Source organism: Myotis davidii, unplaced genomic scaffold (assembly GCF_000327345.1).
Source record: "Myotis davidii unplaced genomic scaffold, ASM32734v1 scaffold44, whole genome shotgun sequence".
NCBI classification, from domain to species: Eukaryota; Metazoa; Chordata; class Mammalia; order Chiroptera; family Vespertilionidae; genus Myotis; species Myotis davidii.
In genome coordinates, this window is record NW_006299705.1 from 17255732 (window position 1) to 17264216 (window position 8485).

Consider the following 8485-nt stretch of genomic DNA (forward strand, 5'->3'; position numbering starts at 1 on the left):
CAGCATTTTCAATGACAGGAACCTGATTACCAAAATATCTGTGTGTCCCCCACCCTTTCTCTTCAGCCGTATTTAGAAGGGGCCATTTAATAGTAACAGTACATTATGTCTCATTCTAAATATTGGAGCCTGATAGATCTGCAGCATCTTGGTCCCAAATGCCTAGTGTTGTGTAAAAGGGGCTCCATACATGATATCTGTAGGCCATGCTAATTACATAGGATAGAAGATACCAGAAAGAAAAACAAAACAAAACACAGAATGGATAAGACAACAAACATGTTAGCAGGGCAGCTTAATTTAGGAAAGTGATTAAATGGAAAAGAAAGCGGAGAAAGGTCAACAGCTATAGCTTTAGAGAAGGACCTGAACTTATTAATTTCTTTTTCTCTTTCATCATTCTCCATGGAAAGTGAAAATAGACTGATTCTGATGGCAGTAAATCTTTGACTACCCTAGTCTAGTTCCTTTGCACAAGTAAGCAAAGTAATACTAGAAGGGACCTGGAATTAGGAACTAGATTGTTTTACTCATGGCCCTGACCCAGTTAACTGTTTATACTGGCATAATTAATTTGGTGTTTTGAGGTGTTGGTTTTCTCTTCTGTAAAGAAGGTGAGGAGTACATGTCTGACTTCTCCCCAGGGGTTTCAAACTCAAATGAAATAGTATTTGTTCATTTATTTACCTTATTTTTTCATTTAAGAGATATCTATTGTCTACCATGCACCAAGCACTGTTCTGAGCCCTGGGGATAAACCATAGAAGTGAACAATGCAGACAAGTCCCTGCTCTTATGGAGCTTTGGTTTTGACGATAGAAGAAAGATAAATAATTAGACAAATGCAAAATATATCAGGTATTGATAAGTACTGTGAAAAAATAAATAGCTAAGGCAGACCGAATTACTTAAAAAGCTTTAGTACACATGTAAGATTTTACCCTAATTTCAAGCGTCACCAATTAATTGGATTTAGCTCAAGGTCTTTGGCACACTGGAAAATATATTCAATTCTTTCAAACAAGGGGAATTCTCATTGTTGCTCATTATAAGATTCGCCTTTTTTTTTAAAAGGCCCCATTTTCCCACCTTTTTCTAAGTCCTATTGGCATGACACTTCTGGGAAAGGGCTCATCCCCTTTAAAACAGAGAGAGTTAAGTAAGTGTCATTAATATTTAGAATTTGAGTGTTTCTTGAATCCTAATTCTAGTCTTCCTCTTTCTATGTCTTTGGAAAGTTCTCTCTTTTTATTTCATTCTGGAAAATAGAGTCAATCCTTTTTTGTGGGTTACTAGGTGTTTTGTTTTGTTCTTAGGCCTGATGAAGATGGAATTATGCTGCCTTTATAGGTGCCATGTATTAAATATTAATCTTCAATAGTAGTTATACTCAGTTCATTTTATGTAATTTCTTGGTTAATGTTAAAAGCACACTTTTAAAACATTTATGAATGTGCCTGTAAATTGAAGACATGTCTTTGAATAGCAAACTGCTCTATTCTTCCACTGGGGTAAACACAATTGAATTACAAAGTGAGACTGAGAAGCCAGTGCCAGATTTTATCTATATAATAAAAGCCTAAGCGACCGTTATGGTGAAACAACCCGAACAACTGGTTGCTATGATGCTCACTGACCACCAGGGGGCAGACACTCAATCAAGGAGCTTCCCCCTGGTGGTCAGTGCACTCCCACACCCAGAAGCCAGGCTCACAGCTGGCAAGTCCAGTGGCAGTGGTGGGAGTCTCTCCGGCCTCCACAGCAGTGCTAAGGAGCAGCAAACCAAGAGTAAGGAGCAGTGAACAGGCAGGCGGTAAGGAGCGAGGCTTCCCAGACTGCGAGAGGGTGCAAGCTGGGCTGAGATTATGGTTGCTGGGCAATGGCAAGATTTGAAATTACATGTTGCCGCCCCATGCACAAATTTTATGCACTGAGCCTCTAGTTTTAACATAAAAACAGAACCCAACTCCAACTGGGAGGATTGCTTCCATATAATGCAAGAGTTGCCCCAGTTCTGCGAAATTAAGGTAATGGGATTCAAATTAATTTAGATATTCTTTCCATTAAGCTGGGCTATTCTAAAATGGAACTCCTTATGTTAACATTTAATAGTGACAGTTCATTATCTCTATTCTAATATGCTTTAAGTACTCTTTAGACAGTTTCTAGTTGCCATAAGGTAGCTGACCTGCAGAAATATTTCCCAAGCCTATTTAGCAACGACATTACCTTTCAAAGGTCAAGGAGGGGCCCATAGACCAATGCTGGGAACAACTCCTGTAGAGACTTTTTCCTTCACCTGTTCCCTGGACTCAAAGAACATATATTAAGAGAATCACTTCAGTGTTTTATAAAAGAATGAGCCCCTAAAGTGAGGGACAGGATATGGATTGTGTTGTGACTTTGGAAATACCGTGCTTTGGACCAGATATCAATATCATTAGCTTTAAATTGTCCTGAGAGCTTAAATCCAGGAATTTTTCTCTAAATTTGTTTCTCTGAAAATATTTGTCTGTGTTTTTATTTTTTAAAAATTGCCAGAAAGGCTAGAAATTAAGATCATATTGAGATCACAAAACCTGAAATCCAATTTAATAGTCTCAGCATGAGGCTATTTTTAAAAACAATTGTTCAGCCCTGACCGGTTTGGCTCAGCGGATAGAGCATCAGCCTGTGGACTCAAGGGTCCCAGGTTCATTTCCGGTCAAGGGCATGTACCTTGGTTGTGGGCACATCCCCAGTGGGGAGTGTGCAGGAGGCAGCTGATCGATGTTTCTAACTATCCCTCTCCCTTCCTCTCTGTAAAAAATCAATAAAATATATTTTAAAAAAACACAATTGTTCATTATTACTTTCCTGTCTTCAATCTATTCTATTTTTTTTATTAAAGGGAACTAAAGGTTTTATTTCTTTGCAGTTTTTGAGAAGAAAATAAAGTTTTACATGATACAAACACCAAAATAATTAGTAATTTAACTTGGTACTTAAATATTTATTGAAACATTACTTAAAATCAATTACTTATTTTGAAAACTAGAATTTTTGTTTGTGTGTGTCATAATTTCCATATGAAACTCGACTTTTTACAACTAAGGATCTTAACATTTAAACCTAATAAACCATAGGTTCATTCCATTTCTTTTTTTCTTGTCTTTCCTCTTTTCTCTTCAGTTCTCAACCGGTTGTATATTTGTGTACCTGAGGGAAAAGACAAGCATCTTTTTTGAATAAAGCTGTGCTATACAATTTGCCAGCATAAGTGAGAATTCTCTCAGGCACACTCTTTTTTTATTTTATCTCCTACCATCTTGACCAGAGCTTCTCTCTACCCATACTCCAATCTCAAAATTTGAAAAGAAAAAGAAAATATTGTTCTAGCTCATTCTGGCTTGAAATGGGCTTTTGAGCAGTATTTACAGAGAGTCATTTCCATGACAATATCAAAACCCTCAATCTCTATTTCAAGTTATGAAGAGGAAAATCTTTCATTCAAGTGACCCTGAATTTTTCCAAGGTGTGAAATGTGAAATAAACCCATAAAGAAAGTGGTTGAGGAAAAACCACTAAGCACACCCTTGGATTCTTTCCTCTGGTGTTAAGGGTTTCCATGTAACTCTCAGCTCTATTTGCATTAGTCCTCTGTTGAATATAAGAATTATAGAAAGCACTTTAAATGAGGAAATTGAAACTTTATCTACTTCTATTCTAGATTCTATTGAAAGTTAAGACACATCTAATAAAATAAAATCACATTTGTATAGGTAGTGGCACATTTGCTAAGAGATTAAAAAATTCAAATTACTGAGGAATTTTCGAGATTAGTATTTAAAGAACAATCATAGTTGTTGTCTCTTTGAAACTGATGAAAGTCATCCTACAAAAGGATTTCAGTATTTTCTGTAGTCCTAGAAAAAGAAAAAAATTATGGTAGGATTCTTGAGTAGTAATTCAGCTTTTGGTATTTTTAAAACACTAAGTGAAATGAAATATAAATATACTTAACTTTTAAAAAATTTCACTTTTTGAAAAGCTGTTTGGGGTTTCAGATGGAATTTCAGTCTTTTTCTTATTTTGTGGGGAGGAGTTTGGCTTTTAAACTACACAGTGAATCTGACCCTTGAGAGCAAGAAAATCTTGGATGCATACTGCACTAATGCTGTAAATTCTCTTATATGTCTTCGCATACTTTGGAGAATCTACACAAGATGAAGTATCTGTTTTATGCTTTTCCTCCCCATTTGGGAAGTAAAGAGTACTACTGAACACATAGCTTAATAATTGCATAAATATTTTTGTTTTTTCACAATGCCAGCATGCTGCTGGTGAGGTGCAGCAGTACTGAAAAGAAGTCATCTGAGAACTGAATTCTAACCACTTACAAAATATTTTCTGCAACCACCCTCCTTCCTTCTAATTTGCAAAAAACCATTTCAAAAATCTCTGAGCAGTGACACAGCTGCACAGAATAAAGTGATGAAGTAGTAATTTTAGCCCTAGCCGGTTTGACTCTGTGATTAGAGCTTCGGCTCTCAGAGTGAAGGGTCACGGGTTTGATTCTGGTCAAGGGCACGCCTGGTTGCAGGTTTGATACGGGGCCCCAGTGGGGGCGTGTGCAGGAGGCAACCAATTGATGTATCTCTCTCACATGGATCTTTCTTTCTCTCTTTCCTCCCCACCCTTCCACTCTCTCTAAAAAAAATAAAATAAATGGAAAAAATATCCTCGACTGAGGATTAACAACAACAAAAGTAATTTTATAAAGATAACTGGATTACTATTTACTCCAAATTCAGTGCACTAAAGTAACAAACTTCACATTGTTTTATATTCATAACATACATTTTTTGTCTGAAAGATTTATTTTCCAAAAGATTGGGAAACTTTGTGCATAAGACTATTTTACAAGGACAAATAAAGTACTATACTTGAAGTCATGGGGCAAAATTGTTTGGCAGATTCCATTTGCATGGCTTGGGAAGAGTGAATTTCTGCATCTCAGTTTCTCTATTTAAAAAACATGGATAAAGAGACCCTTAGCTAACAAGTTCAAATGTTCACAGCTCTCAAAGTTAAATTTTTCGTCTGAAGTTGCAACTAGATGAGAATGATATGACATACAGTATAAAATGTAGATGAGGAATATATCGTAAAATATAGGCAGGTGAGGTTTTCTCTCCGGTGAACTCGCTAATGAGCAGACCTTTCCCCTGACATCTGAGCAATTTTGCAGTCAGCATCTCAGACTGCAAAGTTCATGTGTGGTAAAGACTTTTTCATTTCAGGTGTCATGTTCCATCTGTCTGCTGCTGTCATGACACACTGCTCAATTTTGGAGCTGTATGATTTTTTTTTTTTAATCTTAGAGTACTTTGCGCATAGTGAGTACTTGTTAGAATTGATAATGACGCTTCATTTTTTCTCCTATGTTGTACATATCTTGTTTTATGGTGTGTTTTTTGTAAATATTTTCCTCAAAGTATTTGAAATTTGCCTTGTGTTAAAAAAAAAAAAGAAGACCACTTTATTGGAGACAGTATGCTTAGAGTAGTCAGCAGAGGTTTTGGAGTCAGGAATTCCAATTCTGGCTTTACAAAATGTCCTTGGATAAGTTACTTAACTTTTCTGACTCTTAGATTTTTTTCAACTGAAAATTAGAAGGAATAATTCATATTTCTCAGTGTTTCTGGGAGACAAATGAGATGAAAAAAAAAGTGCCTAGTTTAGTGCTAGGCATTATAAAAGATATATTTTATTATTATTGCAGTTCTTAATAGAGTCTAAACTACTATGTAATTTTATTTAAAATTTTCTTTGAAGACTTTTAAAAAATTAAGTTGACTAAATGGAGTGACCAAATGGATTAAGTTACCCAATTGTTATGTTTTATGTAGATAGAATTAGTGATATTTTTGTCTTCTACTTCAAGCACTGGTTTAATTTTTATCAGCATACTTGGGGAGTGGGTATTTTGGACTCGTGTGAAAGAGAAATAACCTACATTCTGCATCTTAATTTTAGCTCATGCTTTCTTAGTGCTGTTTTGGATTCTACCCACCTTTCCAGGGCCATAAACAGGTTTTGGAGGCTTATATATAATTCCAGGGCTCTGGGATGGGAGTCTGCAGATTCTCCCTTAGTCATTGGTACACACCAGTCACTGCTGAGAATTTTTGAACAAAGATCAGGAAAAACTTCATTTTCTTTGCCAGGTCCTATGTTAGTTGGCTATTTTCATAAAGTAATAAGTGAAAGGTTCAGGATTGTAAGAAACAGATAAATCAGAACAGTTTTTATAGCAATACCCCTTTCATTTTACATTCAAAGTAAAATGAAATAAAAATCGGATATAACACACAGTGGTTTCTCACAATGCTTTACTGATGAGGTTTCATTTTTATTTCTTTGATCTAAGCAAAAAATGAATCTTCCCATATCTACCTGATGCCTTGAGAAACAGACAAAAGCAAGTTCATCCGAGTCAAGTTCAAAGAACACAGCCTACTCACTGCTTCTTTTTGAGAGTGGAGTAAACTGCCTTCCTCTTTTATATCTGAGATGATTGAGAAGGATGACATTTAATTAGAGTATTCCCTTTCTCACTTGGGGCAAGCATCCTTTATTCTCTAGTGGAAATATTATAAAGTAGCAAGTTGCAGTCGGCTCCAATCTTGATCTTGTATAATTCCTTCCCATAATCAGTATGCTTGACCTGTGTAACCAATATAATCTCAGAGGAAATGACCGTGTATAATTTCAGAAGCTTTGTCATAAAAGACATGTGGCCTTGCATTCTTCAAATGACAGTCCATCTTTGTCAAGTTCCTTCCCCCCTCCCCCCACCCCTGCCAGCCAGAAGAAAGCACATGTCAAGTGACCAAGAGCTTTAGTCAGCTGAGGCAAGACAGTCCAAAATTGTCCTCTTTGTGTCCACATGGCTCTCTTTGCTCCTTCATCTCTTTCTCTTACTTCTGTGCCAGTCGTGGTAGAGGTGGGTAGATAGGGCTCAGGAAAATTTTTGCTGTTTTTGTGCCAAGTTTTGGAGCGAAATAGGGATGGAAGATTCTGGCCTTTCTGTATTCTCATCCACCACAGTTAAGCCTGCTCTCCAGGAGTCATGCCATAGGGTCTTACTTGTATGACCTTCCGAATTCTCTTATCATCAACAAGGGAGGAGAACTGTTTCTAGTGTTTGTGTGTGGATGGTGGGCGATGGGTAGAGAGGGATCTATGTAGAATCCTACTGTTTCTTCCAATTATTTTGTCTGTACTCCAGATATTTCCTATGTATATTCTTAAACATTTGAAAACCAAACCCAGAAAGATTCTCAGACTTTTCTGCTTTTTTGCTTTGTTTTCACCCCTCCTCTTAGGCATCCTCTTTGTTTGAATAGAAGGAAGGGAAAAAGAAAACACTGGAAGGAAAAAAGTTACCACTTAAAAAAATTATCTCAACATTTGTGACAATTCTAAGAGGGGTTTCAAGTTTCATCCAGCTTTTGTCCGAAAATTATATGTGAATAAAACTTATTGCAATGTGGGGATAGGCTTTGAGAATAAAATTTAAGCTTAGAGACTTCTGTTGGTCCTAGGTGTTTTGGAAAACCTGAAACACACGTTCTTAGTACCCCCAAAATAAAAGGTTTGACAACAGTATAATTTAGATACATCTTAATAACACAATAACACTGAATTCCTTTGAACATTTCACTGATTTAAAATTAGTTCTCAGTGCTGTTTGTTGCATGTGCATGCTATTTGGTGACAGTGGATATAAGTATCACCTAGAGAGCTATTGAAAATGCAGGTGCTCAAGGTCCACCCCACAATTCTAATTCAGACTGAATTGCCTCTGTTGCATTTAAGGGTGTGGTCATTGTTATTCCTCAAGTTATTTATTCACTTATTGACTAAGTTAATGTTCTCACAGATGATTATGTTTGTTTGGAATTAATAAAGGCAGGAGAAAATGATCATATTGACTGAGAGATTTGTGTACAGAACTAAATTTACAAAGTACTGTCAGAGACTAATCAACACACATGAAGTGGAGCCAAAGCACGGAGATTCTGATGACACCAGTTATTTATCTAAAAGCCAGTATACACCCTGGAGTATATACCCCCTCAGTTACATAAAACAACACAATACATTTTTCTTTTGACTATGCCAGTTTGAATTGGGTTTTCAGATATCTTAAGCTGAAAGAGCCCTAACTGACAGAAATCATCACAAATGATCGTTGAATATGTGCTTGAATGAAGTATACATGGGGAGGGGGTCAAATAGTAACCAGCTCTTCCTGGATTTTTCTCTGGGTGGCAGACATCTCTGTTATGTTGTGCAGTTCCCATGATCACCATTCCTATGGAATATACTATAAATGATGCTCACCAGGATGTGGGCAACAAGACAGTTCTGGGGGAAGGTGATTGTAGGATGAAAGACAATCTGTGGTTCTTAGTTCTTGAATATTTAGATCATGGAT